The sequence below is a fragment of the Pempheris klunzingeri genome, chromosome 2 (genome assembly GCF_042242105.1).
Source record: "Pempheris klunzingeri isolate RE-2024b chromosome 2, fPemKlu1.hap1, whole genome shotgun sequence".
In the NCBI taxonomy this organism is placed as follows: Eukaryota; Metazoa; Chordata; class Actinopteri; order Acropomatiformes; family Pempheridae; genus Pempheris; species Pempheris klunzingeri.
In genome coordinates, this window is record NC_092013.1 from 26,203,990 (window position 1) to 26,223,181 (window position 19,192).

The following is a 19,192-nucleotide window of genomic DNA, read 5'->3' on the forward strand; positions in this document are numbered from 1 at the left end:
GAGAACAACATTTCATTATTGTAATAGTGTAGTTCTACAGTGTATGTGTGTGTTTTATATATCTATACTATATAAATGTCCAGTGGAGAGTTTTATTTCAGTGTGGTGTACAGGTCACCTGTGGCTAACATCCTCTTCTTGTTTAATTCCAGTGTAATTAGAGTAAAAATTGAAGTGTGACCTGTAGTGTTACCCAGAGCTCCATGCTGCCCTGACATTGTCTGGCCAGAGTAAATAGCCAGTCCCATGATGATGATGTAACTGATGAACTGTGGTGCTGCTGACAAGAAGCAGGCTTTTTAGCATGGAAGTCATTACATTGCTCTGACCTCCTTTCTAATGACAGTGACACTGTAACCTCACACCGCTGTGTCGCCCAGCTCATCTACATGCATCCAGGGTGAGCAAGTGACACAGGGTCAGGTAGAACATGAAAAGCTGCCAGCACGCCAATGCTCTACCAGCTGCTGACCCCGGTTAATGGCTGCACAGCCCAGACCCAACCACCAAGACAGGCAGCAGCAGATGGGTGGAGCTCACCTGACACCAACACTGCAGTTGCATCAGAACATTCTGTGCGCAAACATCTGGCTCCGTTATGGAGGGGTAATTAGGAGTCAACTGTGCACAAATAATAACTGCTGGTATAAACACAGATATAAATGTGTATAAACAATGCTTGTGGTGCGGGAGATGATGCACACATTTTCAAGATTTTACAGGTACATTCGGTAGAGTAGCAAAATGTGTTGGATTGTATGTGGCATCAGTAATATTTCTAATGTTATTGTATCTTAATGTGCTACTCTAACTATTTTACTATATACTTCCATTCATTGTCTATACCGCTTATCATTAAGGCTCGGGGGGGAAGCTGGAGCCAATCTCAGCTGACATTGGGCAAGAGGCTGGGTACACCCTGGACTGGTTGCCAGCCAATCGCAGGGCCAACACTTAGAGACAGACAAACCACTCACGCTCACACCTACAGTCAATCTAAAGTCACCAATTATGCTAACCTGCATGTCTTTGGACTGGTGCAGGAAGCCAGAGTACATGGAGAGAACCCATGCAAGCACAGCGAGAACTTGCAAACTCTAAACTCTGCCTGCTGGCCAGCAGATTGGACTCTTGAACCTTCTTGCTGTGAGGCAACAATGCTAACCAGCGCACCAACGCGCTGCCCCGCGGTGACAGTGTTTCATTTAAAGAAATGTCAGCAGTCCTGGATCATCACTATGTACGCGCTACCACAAGCCTGACCTAAAGTCAAATTTAGAAGTCTTTTAGGTATGTGACCTAAAATTGAATCATTGTGAATTTCTAGTGAAACTTACTGTCCTAAAAAGAACAGTGAAATTGTGCAAAGGAAAAATGAAAAAAATACACAGCATCTACCTTCAACACCCACTGCACTATTCTATCCAGGCTAATGTTTTTCCAATCTACACGGCAGGAGGAACAGTTGATACATGTATAATATCTGGTACAAGTCACACTGGATACATCGACAGTGTCTGCATTATTTAACAGATGTAGTGACTTCACAGCTGTACAAAGGGGTCACTCCACCGAAACAGTTTTAACTAGATGACCTTTGAAAGAAACATGCATTTATTACAAGGAACACTGTGCAGTCGCCACTATTCTTTGGCTGCTGTTATTAGGGAAAAACAGTAATTACAGTGGTTGTTTCAGAACACTGCCAGCAAGGTTTTTCATTTATTTCACTTCATTTTGCATGTTTAAACAAAGCCTAATTTAAAACAGGGACTTAAGCTTATCTTGGTTGTGGTACAAATCTTTCAAAATAAGCAACAATGCATCGTTTCTGAGACAGCCCTGATCTGACATCAGCATGACATATGAATTGTAAGAGCGCTCCAAAACTGCCATTACAAAACTTAATTCACATGGCTGTCTCCATTTGACTGATATGCAATAGCTGTGGTTAATGACTTAAGGTTTGTGTACATGTTAGGGTTACGTAAAGATCATAATCATCATTTAGGTGGTTTGGTTTCAAAAGTATTTAGTTGACGTTTTGGAAAGAAACCAATGCTGACTGTTTCCCCATGTTAAATTCAATGTTTTGTACTCATCCTTAAGGAATGTAAGTCACCCTCTCCCCCTTCCTTTCAGAGGTGGATGACAGACATGATCCATGTTCTACAAATGGAAAAACTCAGATTCATACGGACCAACAGAGTGCAAAAATACTCGGACATCTGGGACCCATTCCTCACGCACCTTGGCGAGAGCAAAAGCTAAGGGACTGAGCTAGTTGAACCCTTATCCCTGCGTTCATCGCACACTCACACACATCTCAGCAGCACCATGATGTAGCACTGGCTATGTATATTTATTTATTATTTTTCTCATTTAATTAGATTTACGTCCTTTTTTTTTTTTTTTTCCTTTCTTTCTTGTATGTCTGTCTTCGTCTGTGCAGAGCCTGTTCACTTTGTTCTTCTCTGTTTTGTTCAAAAATGAAAAATAAAATAAAATGTTGAAAATGAATGAAAATAAAATATTGAAAAAAAAATATTCAATGTTTTGTGATTGGTCTATAATAGTGCAATAGTTACAATATGTCCTCCTTTGCCTCTGACAGACAAGACTCAAGTTATGACACGGCCACTGGAGAACTTTGTCAGTTGACTGAAATCATGGTTTGTATTTCGGCATTTGTAGAAGTTGTTGTTTTCTTCCCAGGACAGTCTTAATACAAAGTCCTTGTTTGTTATGTCTACAACAAGTCAGTCTAGTAGACAGTGACAGCCAATGAAACATTGACATTATCACTTTATGCAAATATGGTTAAAAATAAAATGACTTGATTGATTAAAAACAAAGACATTCTTTACCTACCCGAACAAAGACACAAAAGCATTCTGCCTTATACACTCAGAGGGTATAAAACCAAATAATAAAAAATATATTACCTCATTGACACTGATTGTTTCAAAGAAGAGTAAAAGACATGTGATTTACAGAGCAGTTCTGTATGCGGTAGCACAAGCAAAAACATGTCAGCTGGACTATTAAAAGGAACAAAATGTAACTCTAAACCCAACTTTTACACAAGTTGTTTTAAATGTCTGGTATTAAATGAATACATTGGTGAGGTAAAAACCATTACATCAAACCTCCCGCTCCTGCAATTAGCTGTACTGGAACAGGTTTATAAACAGGTAGGGGCTAGTTAAGAGCCTCTCATGTTGCCTGTAGAAAGAGACAGCAGCAGCTTCCATTAATAATTATATCACATTTACTTGCCTGTCTTTTTACAATGAAAGATTATTGTTGATGAGAGATCATTTGGGGCCTTTTTTTCTGCTGTCATATCTGGGCTCACTAGAGTAAATATAAATGTGTCAAAGCTTTAAAAAAACACTTTAAGTCATTTTTCATCTTTGTCTTGTCAAACCCTGCCACTCTACAAGCTCCAGCTTTAAAGTGTTTTTCCACTCGTTCTTCTGTCCCATTACCTGCTAAATAATAGTTGAATGAACAAATGTTGTTCTTTAATTTGGTATCATAAATCCCATGTTTCATGATTAGCTTATCACAGGGATACATGTAGCAATGTCTTTTCACTTACAGAATTGATTTTACCCAATAGAGGTGTTACACCATTTCAATGCCAAAACCACAACCAACAGACTGGAGACGGGTGGTGGGGGGGATTCTGTTCCAAACAAACAACATAACCCACATGTGTTTGTGGGTCACATAAAGCTATCACCAGCACAGGTTAACAAATGCACACACACGCGTGTAGATGCAAACAAACACATACATACAAAGGGACGGAAATTTCTACAGAGCCAAAAGCACAGAGACTTTGTTCTCCCAACAACAAAGTTTGGAGAAGCAGCTCCAGTCACGCAGGCTGATATGCGAAAAGTGCTCATGAATGGAGCTTCAAAGGCAAATAATTCAAATGGTGTTTTGTTTCTCAGCATCTCCCAGATGCTCATGTTTTTCTGGGTGGATATCAAACACTCCTCTTTATTCTGCCACTTGAAAGGAAATGACAAAATCGAGAAAGATAAATAGAAAAAAATCAATAAAAAGTTACTTCATTATGGACTTCCAGTCTGAAACAGTTGCACCCTTCTAACACTTTCAAAAAGCGCCTGATTAATTGGCAACAGTTTGCATACAAAGAAATTAATTATAGGCAGTGGTTGTAAAAAATAAACAAAATATATATATAAATATATATATATATGTATATATATATATGTTTCATGATTAGCTTATCACAGGGATACATGCAGCAATGTCTTTTCACTTACAGAATTGATTTTACCCAATAGAGGTGTTACACCATTTCAATGCCAAAATCACAACCAACAGTCTGGAGACGGGTGGTGGGGGAGATTCTGTTTGCTGTCCAAACAAACAACATAACCCACATGTGTTTGTGGGTCACATAAAGCTATCACCAGCACAGGTTAACAAATGCACACACACGTGTGTAGATGCAAACAAACACATACATACAAAGGGACGGAAATTTTTTGTTTTGTTTTTATTTTTACATTACAAATGAACCAGGATGACTTTGAAATCCACCCTTGCCAGTTTCAGGTGAGTGCCAAAACTGCCATTGCTCTGCTCTCATAATGAAGAGGGATTAGTTTGTGTTACACAGCACTGAGACTGAGGAATCAGCACTTTGTATTCTGAAAAACACATGGCCCTCTGATAGGAGTCATTTCCATCTGTTTTCCATTAAAGGAGACAAAAAAACATTATTTGGAGAGAGGTGTAAAAGGTATTATGAAGAGAAATTGAAAAAACATACCTTTCACTCAAACAGTAGATAGCATGTGTCAGGGCAACAGAAAATTTGGAGTTGGCTTTATATGAACACTAAGTCCCAATTCAGGCTCTGTTTCCTTTATATCACATTTGAAGATTTTCATTCTTTAAAGGACTAAAACTATGAGCTTTGATGGGTAAACAGGAGTGCTAACTCATGCTGACTTCAGACTTCCAACATTTCAGCTGTGCAGTCAATTGGATTCAAGTCTATATCTTCTCTCTGCTCTCACAGGAATTCTGATTGTCTAATGCTATTTAAGAGCAGCTTTTAGGCTGTCTGCACATGACCAGCAGCTGAGTTGCTACACACTGGCATGAGCCTCTGTTTTCCTGTTGAGAAAACAGTGTTGCCAAACCTGTGACCTATGCTCCGCACCACACTTGACTTTACATTTTGCTGCTGCATTTAAAATTCACTTATAATGTGAATAAGGAGAGACATGTTAATTCAGGTGTAAATGCAGCGGAACATGTTGTGCATGTTGTCAGATCAGCCAGTGCATTTCTGGAAGTCAGCAGGTTCAAATAATGATCAGATCTTAATCATCCACCAAGCTTAAGTAAGCCCACACCGAACACAACTTTGTATTGATGATTGAGAATGTCCTCCTAAGAATAATAATAGCATCATTAGAATAATGAAGAAGAATAACAGCCATTCTCAGTCAATGCCCCAAAAGGATGTCTGTATACTTCAGGCAGTCGAAATCACGATGCAAGCAAAGGAGGAAGTGTGTCCATTGTGATGGTGGCACATGTGAATGCAGTTGCAGGTGGCCTTCTTCAAACTTGATTACATTTTTGTATTAATCTGTTGTTTTTTCACCTTTTTTGCTGAAGCACATACCACTGATAACAGAAATACACTAACCACATTGGAAAGGTGCGGGGTATGGATTACATGGACCTCAAGACAGTCACACCCCACAGCACCTTCCGACTACCTTGTCAGACAAGCTGGACCAGATACCGCCATGGGTTCTGCGACCGCCCCAGGAGGAGAAGAAGGGGAGCCTGGATAGAAGATAGGCTAACCCATCTTCAACGCAATGCTGCTCCTGGATAATATTCAGTCACCAGAAAAAAGAATAGTTGAAATAGAGGATGGCCCAGCAATGGGAAATCACAACTGGTGTGCTCACATCTTTCAGAGACCCACTTCCATCACAACATCCTAGATGTTATTTTTTGCATTCAAGACCATGTCCTGAGCAGGAACCATTCCAAGACTGCAAGACTCCAACAAGACGAGGGGGAAGAGGACAGCACTGATTGCTGCTCAAACATCTATGCTGACCATTTTTTGCAACATTATCTTGTTGCTGCTGTTCAAATTCAATTCAAAGATTCAAGAAAACTCAAGAATTATTTCCTGTGTGCTTGTATGTATGTAAATATGTTATTCTACTCTAATTTCAATGATTTGCACTCAAAATTATTCAACCCCCATTGCAAATGAGATGTTTTGGCAAACTTTCAGCTGTGTGCAGTGACCAACTCAAAGAAGAACACTTGAAATAGCTCAACACAACTAATATTACTGATGGTTCCTCCAAATTCAATATTTAATGACTACAGCAGTCTCAAAATTATTCAACCCCTTGAGTAATCCCTCCGAAGACCACTCATGAGCAAATCAATCAATGTTGTCTCAAGCACATGTGATGCAACTAATCAAGGGCCTCATTAGTTGCATCGGGTGTGCTTGAGAGCACATCAAATACCTGGATTGGCTAGGGTTTTGTTCACAGTGATGTTTGGTTGCATGTTAGAAATATGGGTCAGAGAATTGTCCAAAAAGTTAAGAAAGGAGATCATTGCCTTGCACAAACAAGGAAAAGGATACAGAAAGATAACAAAGTCATTGAATGTTCCCAGTGATACTGTTGGAGGCATAGTTAGCAAGTTCTAAGCTACAGGAATACTGGCTACACTACCTGAATGTGGCAGAAAGAGCAACCTATCAGTGGCTGCCACCAGCTGAGGAGGTGGTCAGGTGGCCAAAAACTGTGACTGCAAAACACCTGCAAGCAAGCAGGCACTGAGGTTTCACTTTCTACAGTAAGGGGCATACTATACTACTATACTACCATACTACCATGTATACCACGCCTGACCCAAAAAACAAAAAAAGTCTCCATTAATACACTTGAAACCATATAAATAAGCTGCAGAAGTTTTGGGATTCTGTTCTGTGGAGTGATGACAGAAAACTGGAACTTTTTGAGTCTATGGGTCAGCGGTATGTCTGGAGGAGGAAGAATGAGACATACGCTGAAAAGAACACCCTGCCTACAGTGAAGCATGGTGGTGGCTCAGTGTTGCTCTCGGGCTGTTTTGTTTCTTCGGTCTCTGGAAACGTGCAGCGTTTGGGGGGCAAGATGGATTCAATCAAGTATCAGGAAATCTTAGGAGAAATGTCATGTGATCTATGAGGAAGCTGACGTCTGGGTGTCACTGGACCTTCCTACAGGACAATGATCCCAAGCATACCTCAAACTCCACCACGGCTTGGCTTCAGAAAAAAATCCTTGCGCCGAATTTGATTTCCATTGAAAATCTCTGGTGGGATTTTAAGAAGGCAGTTGCAGCACACAAACCCAAGAATATTAGAGAGCTGGAGGCTATTGCTCATGAGGAATGGGCTGATTGATTGGCTTGTCCAGAACTAGTTGATTTGGTAATTTCTCCTTGGCTTCTAAGCAAAAGCAAGCTACGCTTCTTATTTTGGCTGTTTTTAATTGCATTTCTTGTGGGTATTTATTAATATGTTTTCCTGCAGACTACAGACAGTAGGCCAAAGTGAAAGTGTTTTTCCACTTCCTAGATGAATATCTCGTCATCCACAGCGTTAAAGTCAGTGGAAAGAGAGAAAGTGGGTCATGAGCCACTGCCCTCCACTGAGGTGCTGTACAGTCTGATGGCTCTGGAGACAAAGGATTCTCTGTACTGCTAAGTCTTCAGCCTCAGGGAGAGGAGCTGTCCACTGCGACTGCTCCTCTGTCCTACCAGGGTGTGGTGGAGAGGGTGGCTGACATTGTCCATGATGGCTACTACCCAGCACTGAGCCAACCTTTTCAATCAGTTTGTCAGGCACCTTCTTAGCGATAATGTTACCTCCCCAGCAGACTGCAGCATAAAACAGTGAACTTGCCACCACTGACTGGAAGAACATGTGCAACATTTCACTGCAGATATCAAAGGACCTGTGATAATCATTCTCATGGAACTGTTGCTTCAGTTCCATCCAACCTTGACAATGCTGCTTTTTGTTTTCCAGATTTTGTAATAAACTGTAATAATCTCTGAAGCAACCCAGTAAAACAAAGCAGCTTCAAAAGTTGTAGCTTTATATATTTTTTCAATTCAACTAACAAATGAACTTCAATTAATTAAATTGATGCATATTTTTTTGCGATAATGATTCAGACTGTAAGACTGCGTGTCAGAGGTGAGAAAGTTAAGAGGAATTTTATGACCAAAAAAGAGTTCCAACAGGAGTGCAGGTGGCAAGTCGTTAAACTTTAGCAGCAGGGACATTAAAAGAAATTTTAAAGCCCTCTGGTGATCCATGTAATGGCCCTCAACTTCACTCATAAAAATCCTAATTACACGCTGATCTAGTCTTTTTAATTAATACTACACACCCAGTCTGTCTGTATTTTGAAGCTTGAACTTCACAAAAATGGGAGCAATGGTTGTCTAAAGGTTAGAGAAGTGTGTTTCACTTTCAGTTTATCTATAGCACAATATCAGCCCAGAGAGTCTCTGCACACTATGCAGAGACACACTAATATGTGCAGATCCACAAAATATTAGGAGTGAGTGTAACTTCTCTTCTTGACCTATGTTTGTACAGTACTTGCTGACCTTTACTGCAGAGGTTGTTCACTTGTCCACGTACCTATGTGCCCAGAGAACGCAGGATGAATAAATCACCTCCTCTCCAGCTTGTGGTATGCACTTTCCCAAAAAATACTGTGAGGGAGACTTCAACCACACGAAACCACACCAACCATAAATTATTATAAATTACACCACAAATTACATGTAACTTTAATGACTAAAGCATTGAAGACTGAGAGCGGGGGTCAAAAAGTGGTAGAAACATGCGCAAGCCTTTGAGTTAAGAGATTACATTGCTGATGACTGTAGAGATCCAGTTGTGTATTAATTGTATCCATTAAAAATGACTGCTTTGTCTCAATGAGGTGTTCCTCATTCCTCAATGTCACCCATCGCTAGTTAAACCTGTTATAAGAATTCCCGTCCGAGGACATGCTCGTGAATTGTCAGACAGTATGGCAATCGAGGGTGTGCTCTGCAACGGTGTGTAGCTTCATATCTACAAGGACAAAGAAGACCTGAATAGCCCAAATGTCTTTCGCCTCACGCCAGTAGATGATCACACGATGTATGAGAGCTACACCCACAACGGCCATTATAAAAACTAACTGTACATGCTCACTGGTTGAGCCTTTTACTCTGTAACCTCTATGATGTTGTTGCACTGTTAAATGCTCCTCTTACATGTAAGATTAAATTTTGTTATAACTTTAAAGCTGGCTCCAATCTCCTCAATCTAAAGAAAAAGTCTTTTGACAAAACCCATAATGTCCAACTTTCCAATATTGTTCACATAAAAAATTATATGAAATACTGAAAAATTCAGGGGGAAAAAAATCAAAGAAATGAAGTGAATAACAATAAACAATTTCTCCTTTTTATGAATTTAAAAATGATGATTATGACAAAGTTCCCATGCCACATTAAAATCAGCCCTTAGAAAACAAAGTGAGGAAGTATGTTACAATGTTGTCCAGCAGAGGGCAGCACAGGCACACTAGTGCCAAATATTTGTACATACTAAATTTAAATTTTTTTAAAAGGAGATGCAGTGTAAATGCCAAAATAAAGAACAGACTTTGACATATAAACAGTTTCCTGTGGGAGATCAACCAGTCTACTACTTAGTTAATTAATTTTCATTTAGTTATTTTCAAACTTACATACAATATTTGATTGTATTAGCCATTTATTCAAATATATATGTGCGTCACCATACTTTTGGTTTTGATTTTGGCATTCATGTTTACAGGTTAGAGCAGCCACATTGCCCGAGTGTGCAGCGCAGTTCTTTGTGTGGCTCACGTGCAGCTTGGCTGCGGCTCATCTAGAGATTCAGAATGTCACCTATTTTTTCAGTGACACACATGCGGTTCGCAGCAGAAATAAACAGTTAAAATGATCTGTGATAGTCATTTTGGCATCATACCAGCAACATTGTACACCTTCCACTCAAGTTCAATGTCTGTGCCTGTAAACTGTGTTACAGACATGGATTTTTTTTTTTCTCAAACTCAACAATTCCTGTATCCATCAAGTAGCTTTTGCCATGTGGACAGAATCCCTTACATCATGTCTCTTACCAACAGTCATCAGTGGTTTATTTTAACCATGACTGCAATTTTAACTAAATAGCTTAAGTTTCCTTAACCAAACCAACTTAACCAAAGCTTAACTACAAAAGTGGCTGCAAAAGGACTTGTTGAACTTTTCAATTCAAATAAGAAGTTTGTGGTTAGTCCCACCTTTCCTACTTTGACACCAATCACTCATCTTAATGAGGCAAGGTATTTTATTTGTACTGTGCTATTAATATGCTGTGGCTGTTCATAGTGCTTTAGAAATAAGGATAAGGATAATGATGAGGATAAGACACACAAGAAAAAGGAAACATTGAAAGAAATACCAAAAATATTAAAATGAGATCAAAAAGTAGTTAGTAGTTAGTTCAATTATAGGCAATAGTAAAGCAATCAGCATTTACTATGGATTCAAAAATGGTCAGCAGCTTCTCCCATGTTTGTGAGGACTCCTGGAACAGTCATCACCTAAAATGAGTGTTCTCAAAGGTTGATAAGGAGAAAGAAGGTCAGCAATAAGATAAGGTCCTGGCCTTGTACCTATATTTTCTGAATCCAACAGTCTAACATTCACAAGCACGGAGCTTACGTGGCTTGGTCTTATAAGACCACACTACATTTCCAAGCAAGAAGAGTAGAGTGTACCATTGGGTCCAATTTATCTGTACAACAAGTACTGTGATGACTAAGGCACTGGCTGTTAAAATACATGTACACACACAAGGGTTATTGCTTCTGTTGTGCTTCACTAAACGGTGAATAGCACATGGAAACCGCATGTTTCTTTGTCTGTGGAACTATTGGACTCCTTTCCCCAATGTCCCCCAGTTTCACAGATAGGTGTGAAATCACCCCAGCACCCAGCTCCACAGTCGCCACTGGCCGGAGGGGACACATGATTTTACGACCTCAGGCCAACAAAACCAGTTCACCCCCCACTGAACTCTCTCTTTTCCCATCGTCTCTCCTGAAGAGGAGAGATCTCTCTCTTTAGACTTAGACTTTTAGACTTTTCTTTATTCGATCCCCCATAGGGGGAAATTCTCATGTTACAGCAGCAACAATAGTACAGGGAGAGTGAAAAGAAGCAATAGTAAAAGAAAAAATAGCAATAGCTAAAATAAATATTAATATAAATATATGGCTGTGATGAAATAAATATTTTCACTATGTGATATTTACACTTTGGTTCGGAAATGTACAGGTATGTACAGGAATGAAGGAATGGAATGACATGGATGGAAAAACAGTATATTAACATCAGCCAGTGATGCTGGTGTTAAAGAGTCTGATGGCTGATGGGAAAAATTACCTGTGGTAGCGTTCCTTCTTGCAGGGTGGGTGCCTCAGCCTGCTGCTGAATGAGCTGCTGAGGGCCCCCACAGTCTCATGCAGGGGGTGAGAGGGGTTGTCCATGATGGACTTGAGTTTTGTTAGTGTCCTCCTCTATGGAGTCCAGGGAGCAGTCCAGGACAGAAGCGGCCCTCCTGACCAGTCTGTTCAGTCTCTTTCTGTCCCTCTCCGTGCTCCCTCCTCCCCAGCAGACCACTGCATAGAGGACTGCAGACGCCACCACAGAGTCATAAAAAGTCCAGAGCAGAGTCCTGCACACTCCAAAGGACCTCAGTCTCCTCAGCAGGTGGAGACGACTTTGGCCCTTCTTGTACAGGACGTCTGTGTTGTGAGACCAGTCCAGTTTGTTGTGAGGGTCTCCTTGTTGAGGGTCTCCACCCTCTCAATGTCCAGTCCCTGGATGTTCACCGGTGCGGTCTGGGATGTCTTCCTGCGGAAGTCACTCACCATCTCCTTTGTCTTGCTGGTGTTGAGCTGAAGATGGTTTAGCTCACACCAGTCAACGAAGCTGGAGACGACCTCCCGGTACTCCTGTTCGTCCCCATCTGACACACCCCCTACGATGGCTGTGTCATCGGAGAATTTCTGGAGGTGACAGTTCCCAGCGTTGTACTTGAAGTCCGAGGTGTACAGGGTGAAGAGGAAGGGGGAGAGTACTGTCCCCTGTGGGGTCCCTGTGCTGCAGACCACCATGTCAGACACACAGTCCTGGAGCCTCACGTACTGCGGTCTGTTGGTGAGATAGTTTGTTGTCCATGCAGCCAGGTGACAGTCCACTCCCGCTCTTTCCAGCTTCACCCTGAGCAGTGACGGCTGGATGGTGTTGAAGGCACTGGAGAAGTCAAAGAACATGACCCTCACAGTGTTCTCCAGGTGAGTCAGGGATCTGTGAAGCAGGTAGATGACTGCATCATCCACTCCAGTGCTCGGTTGGTAGGCAAACTGCAGTGGATCCAGATGTGGGCTCACCAGGGGGCGGAGGTTTTTGAGGATGATCCTCTCCATGGTCTTCATCAGGTGAGAAGTGAGGGCCACAGGTCTGAAGTGGTGGGGCTCCCTGGGGTGCGTTGTCTTTGGAACCGGAACCACGCAGGAAGTCTTCCACAGAGCTGGTACCCTCTCCAGACTAAGGCTCAGGTTGAAGATGTGCAGGAGCACCTGACAGAGCTGGTCTGCACAGTCCTTCAACAGTCTGGAGCTGATGCCATCAGGACCTGCGGCCTTCCTCGCCTTGGTCTTCCTCAGCTCACTTCTCACCTGGTCAGCTGTTATGGAGAGGCATGGGGTGGAGGTGGAGGTGGGGGTGGAGGTGTAGGGGGAGGGGGGTGTCAGAGTGCTGAGATGGTCCGTGCTTTGATGAGTGGGGGCAGAGTCAAATCTGTTGAAAAACAGATTCAGTTCGTTTGCCCTCTCCTGGTCTCCTTCCAGCCCCCTCTCATGGCCTCTGCTGTGACCAGAGATGGTCTTTAGTCCTCTCCAGACTGCCCTTGCGTTGTTAGTCTGCAAGTAGCTCTCCATCTTGGTCCTGTATCTGGCCTTGCACTCCCAGATCTTCTTCTTCAGCTCCTTCTGCACCCTCCTCAGCTCCTCCTTGTCTCCAGATCTGAAGACCCTCTTCTTCTCCTTCAGCAGGGCCTTCAGTTCTGAGGTCACCCAGGGTTTGTTATTGGAGAAGCACCGTACTTTCCTGGTGGGTACGGTGTTCTCCACACAGAAATTAATATAGTCCGTGATGCAGTGGGTCAGAGCGTCGATGTCCTCTCCGTGGGGGCTGCACAGCACATCCCAGTCCGTGGTGTGAAAACAGTCCTGCAGCGCCTCAGTGGCCTCCTTAGACCACTTCTTCACATACCTTTTTGTGGAGGGTGGTTTCTTCACCAAAGGTATGTAAATGGGCTGCAGTCTCACCAGGTTGTGATCTGAGCCACGTCTCCATGAAGTGCATGATGCTGCACTCCCGGTACTCCCGCTGCAGTCTGGTCAGCGCCGTTAGTTCCTCTATCTTGTTAGGGAGAGACCTCACGTTGCCCATAATTACAGACGGTACGGATGGTTTGTACCGTCTCTTCCTCTCCCGGCGCTTAACTCCGGCTCTGCATCCTCTCTTCCTCCTCCGGAGCTCAGTGGGGATGTCAGGCTTCTCCCATGTCAGATGAGGCCCGGCTTGGCGCAGCGCCAACAGCTGTTCCCGGGTGTAAACAATGGAGCCGTGGATGAAAGGGTCACCAGATGCGGACTTTAGAATGTCAAAAACGGTGCAAAACATTCTAGTTCTGACGTAAATTGTACATCTGTGGTTGATTTGCAAAAACTCTGACCAGTTGTGAGTTGAAAAGCAACAAAAAACACGGAAATCACACAAAAATAAGGCAGAAGTGAGAAAAGTTTTGAGGAGCTGCTGCAACTGGCTGCCACTCTCGCGGCGCCATCTTGCTAATCTCCTTTTCCTGACGTCTCTCCTGCAGAGGAGAGACCAGCTCTCCTGATCTCTCCTGAAGAGGAGAGAAGCTCAACTCAGCTAAGCTCTGCCTCAGCGTGGCCTGTACCAGAGCAGCCACCTCCTTCATGGTAGCGACACAAGGTCCTGCCTGAAGTAAGCAGATCAGCGCCAGCAGGCACGACCCAGAGTCTGCCAGCTGATAACCAGAACCAACAACAGGAGCACACCAGCAAGTTAGCACAGAGCTGCTAACTAACAGGAACAAAGGAGCGACCGGATTCCTCCAGCCTGCAACCACACAGCAACGGACAAGAACCACACCTTTCCTCCAGCAACAGGCTGAGAAAGCAGCATCCTCAAGGACACTTCATACTTCTTCTACCCTTTAAGGACTGGTAACAAACTCTTAACAGGGCATAATTAGCATAGCATAACTGCATACATGGTTTACCCCTGTTAATGTATTGACTTGCTTTAATGTTCATTGAGTTTGATTGTTGTGATGTGTTGTAGTTACTGTGTAGCCATTAAGTTTAGTTGATGTTTGTTTGTTCACACAGACACAGAGTCTACACACAACTAACCACCTTTTGTTAACCTGGCGCCTTTATCTCACACACACAGTTTCCAACAGGCCACTGAGGGACAAAGCTAAGCTAACAGCACTTAGCTTCCTTTGTCTCCTTTGCCCCACACCCCAGGGGGTCTGGCCATCACCATTTGGGCTCTCCCCCACCTTTGTGTGCCCATCTCACATTCCTCAGCCTTATCACACACACACACACACACATACATACACACATACACACACACACACACACACACACACACACACACACACACACACACACACTCTTATTATGTGTTAGTTTAGTCATAGAGACTTAGTTAGATTGTTTGATTGATTTTATTTCTGTAACAGCAGATGTCTTTAATACCTACTCTGCTTCAGCTGTACTTGCAACCACAGTACAAGTCCCTCACCTTAATGAATAACAAATGATGTCCCTGCGTTTTGCTCTGTTTTAATAAATGTTTTAATACCTGCTGTCTCCTTTAATGTTGTACAAGGGTGAACACTGCCAACCTCTACACTGTCAAGAACTCCAAAATCCTTCAGCTAGCTATCAATGTGGTAATTTTGGTAGTAATTATTAAATTAATTATAAAACATAATTCCAAATTGATAGTTTAGTATTTTTATGAGACTAAATCAATTAGAACGGCTATCTTTTCCTCGTTCTTCGCGGTGGTGCCCCATTCGAGGTGGACTTTATTCAAAGTTCCATTCATTTTAATAATTATTAATTATCTTTAATAATTATTAATTATTTCTGATAGCCAAATTGAACATTACCACTTGTTAAAGCACAGCACTTCCCATTTGTAATGATTTTCAAAAATAAATTCACACTGATTTTTGCCTAGGTTTTATAGGGGACCTATGAGACAAAGGTTTTGTTCTTGCTGCAGTTTTCAAAGCCATTTACAGTAAATGTCTTGTAAGAGGACAGCGCAGAACATGTCCCTACTGGCAGAAAGTGTAAAGCACATATAAGAGCTAGTGACTCTATGCCAAAGGAAAAGAAACGAAGAAGTGACCGTTTAACTACAATGTTTGCACTACTTTTTTGAGTAGTACAAACACAGTCCATGTGCTTTTATGACTATAGATGAGGGTTGAATTGAATTTGTTTACTGTATTGTTTCATTGTTCTTGTTGATATAAATTCAAGTCAATAACCACCACGACCACACATGGACCTCAGAATTTTACGTCCTACAATAACCCTAAACATCCAAATTAAACAACACCCAGCAAGCAATGCTACACATTAGGATTCCTAGTCCTCGCTTTGTTTGCATTGGATAAGTCATGTAATTGGTGTGACATGGATATGAAGGGAAAAAAAGCAGAAAATATGCTCTGCTACATAGTGTAAATGAAATATAATTAAAAATGCTCGTACAGTGTAGGAGTGTAAGTACTTTCTTGGGAGAAGTGCGAACTTAGAATTAATCATCTTCTCTGGTTAGTCATTGATACGGGATATGGTACAACTCAAGGCAACAATTCAGTCTCCCACACAGAGTCAAGACAGCAGAAGAATCCTGTTTTAACAGCGAAAGATTTGGAGGTTCAAAGGTGACCCTTTTGATTGACTTAAAAACCCCATGTAACACATGTAGGGGTTCTGCACTCAGTCAGTCCCACCCACACAGAGAGAATCACATAATGCCATGTTCATTTCTTCCATAAGTAGGTACGTCTGCGCGGATAAGGCAAGGACAAATTAACAACACTGCATTGAGACCTAACTCAGGATTACTGTTTCTCATTTAAAGGTGTAATCAGGGAAATATATGCAAACATGACTCCTTACTTACAACCCTTAATGCTTTTGTTTTAAGCAAATTTCAAGGTTATTCATTGAAAAACTAAAAAGCCTACAGCAGTTCACTAATAAGACCTGAAGCGGTGTATCATATTAACACCTCAGGCAGTGTTACTGCTTCTCATTTAAAGGTAAAGTCAATAAAATTAATGAAAGCATGATTTCTCCACAACTGCCTCAATTTTTGTTTTTTCCTCCTAAATCTATAAATGGATTTAACTGATGACCTTCAGGTTTATTACCCAATTGAGTAACTGGAATGGATATGAAACTTGAAGATGCTACTACTCTATCTATTGCTGAAGCTGGAAATAAACTTCCCAACAAAATACATTTTTTTTTGACTAAATTGACTAAATATTATTGTCTGTATTTTGTTATTGTAGCCTATAGTATAAACTGACTGACCAGTTGCAAGACAAGCCAATGAAAATACCAATGGATGTTTGTAAAATTAGAGTGAATATGATGCTGAATCAAGGTCATCACTGTCTGCACTTGTCAATATCAGCACATAATCTACTGAGCTGAGCTACATCACAGACTTAACTTATTTCAAGTCATTGTTAAGTTGTGTGCCTGATTTCATAAGCCTTAGCTACGGTAGCAAGTGACAAATGTACATGTATCTGCCAATCTAATATTCAGTCAAAACAGAGGTAACCGTAACATCGTTGACAAATGTATCATTGTTTTATCTCTGTAAGACAACTTTGAACAACATGGACAGTTGTGTCTTATAACAAGTATAGAAGACACTTTTATGGGCATTATTCTGTTGATACTATGTGTTTGTTTGATTTTTAAAGACAGCTGCTAGTGACCACAACATCAGATCTATTCAAACTGCAGAACAAATGAGATGACATGTGGGCTATGATTCAGAGATTTGAAACCAGATGCACGGCCTTTTAACCAGATGTGTTTTTTTTGAAGACCCAAATACTTTCGGTCATCTAACAATGTCTATAAAGTATGTATGACTTTTACATTCAGAACCCTGGATGCCCAAAACAGCTCAGCTCACTTTGTTTGAGACTTTGAAACTGAGCATTAAGCTCGTAATCCTTGCTGATATTATGGTTATTTTGTGCCAAACATTACTGCTTACACCTTTAAATGCCCATGAGAGCAGTGCTGTGCATAATGCTACAGAAAAATTTTAATTATGTTAGTTATTATGACCGATATTAGCAAACTAATGCACCACTCTTCCAGCCGCACTGATCTGATCTAAGAGTTTGTGGTCATAATGTTTTATATTCTACGCCTTTAAACTGTTGCTGACCCTTTGCCATCTTTTGCTGAAGTGTCCCAAACAAATAAATAATTAGTTTTATTTTGATATTAATCATATTATCGCTGTCGCTGTTCAAGGAGTATTTAGGGGATATAATGATGTTAATTTGCTTCACAACAGTGCATTGTTGGGGGCGTTTTAAGCTTTCATTACAAATAAAGAGAGGACAGTCAACAAGAAATGACAGAGGCAAAGATGAACAAACGTCTCTGGACTTGTGCCATGTAATTGAGTCATGTAGTCAAAGCTGCTCTAAGATGTGCTTTGATTTCATGGGTAACTGTCCCAACCAATATATTAGTTGTCAAATATTTGATTTTATTGTAGCAAACTGGAATTGAATCTAAGATGGGAGTTGTCTGTTTACACGGAATATTGTAATCATTTACCCCAATGGGCAACGTCTGCCCCACTAAAATAATCTCAGTCAGTGGACCTCATCTGAGTTTGTAGTTTATGCATTCCGGTGTCAACATGACAGTTGGAGAAAAAGAACAATAAATTAGAGGTGTAGTGATTTCTAAAAAGTGTACTGTATGTTCACTTGGAACAGCAAAAATATCTGCTCTTTGCTGAATGAGTCAACACAATCAACGGAGAGGTCTGGCTCGCTGTTGTGACTAACTACTAGCCGGTAGGCAGAGGAGTAAGAGAGACTGGATGAGAGAGCTGTAGCTGGGGAGACAGATTACAAGCTCTCTCTGCACTGACACTATCAAAAGGACTCAATAACCCCAGGTCTTTCTGGTCGGCCGAATCTCCCTGCTGGTGACAGTTGACAGAGATGCTGCACAGACAGCTCACTCACTGTCTAGTTGATGATAGGAAGCCACAGACCACAGCCATCTGCCTCCAACACTGGACAGGGAATTAAACAAATACACCTGCGAGTAGGGCTGGCCCAGAGACTTTATTGATGATAATGATGGCTATGATATAAGTACTAAAAGTTAACAAATAACTGCTATAAATAATGAGCTCATCTTCTTTCTGCCACAAAACTGCTTAGCTCATTCACGTAGACAAATGATATTTTGTTTTTTAATTTGGATGACTTGTTGTACCATGCCACAAGCACGATGGAAAAGATAAAGGGAAAAGAGCAAGATGGCAACGTGAATGGAACTCTCATTGTTGTGCTTTCTGCTAGTTTTTCTGTCTTTGTTTATTTGTTCCGTTGTCAGATCTCCCTTATGATCACATTCATCAGGGAAGAACTTTTGAACATTTGACAATTCACTTTTTTACCACTTGTCACTCAACCACAGTCTTGATTGATTATTGTCTAGTTCATCTTCTCCTGACTTACAGGCAGAAGCTAAAATCTGCTAAGCCTGTGGTCAGGACTGTGTGGAGATGGACCAATGCAGCAAAGCTGGATTTACAGGCCTGCTTTGACTGGATTGGAATGTTTTTGAGGCTGCTGCTACAGACCTGGACT

The 19,192-nt window shown here is 41.5% G+C and overlaps 1 protein-coding gene across 4 annotated transcripts in view; it reads right to left on the reverse strand.

Annotated features, from left to right (window-relative positions):
- The window catches only part of LOC139217526 (bis(5'-adenosyl)-triphosphatase-like), a 340,133-nt gene that overhangs the window by 182,470 nt on the left and 138,471 nt on the right, over positions 1-19,192 (reverse strand). The window lies entirely within an intron of this gene.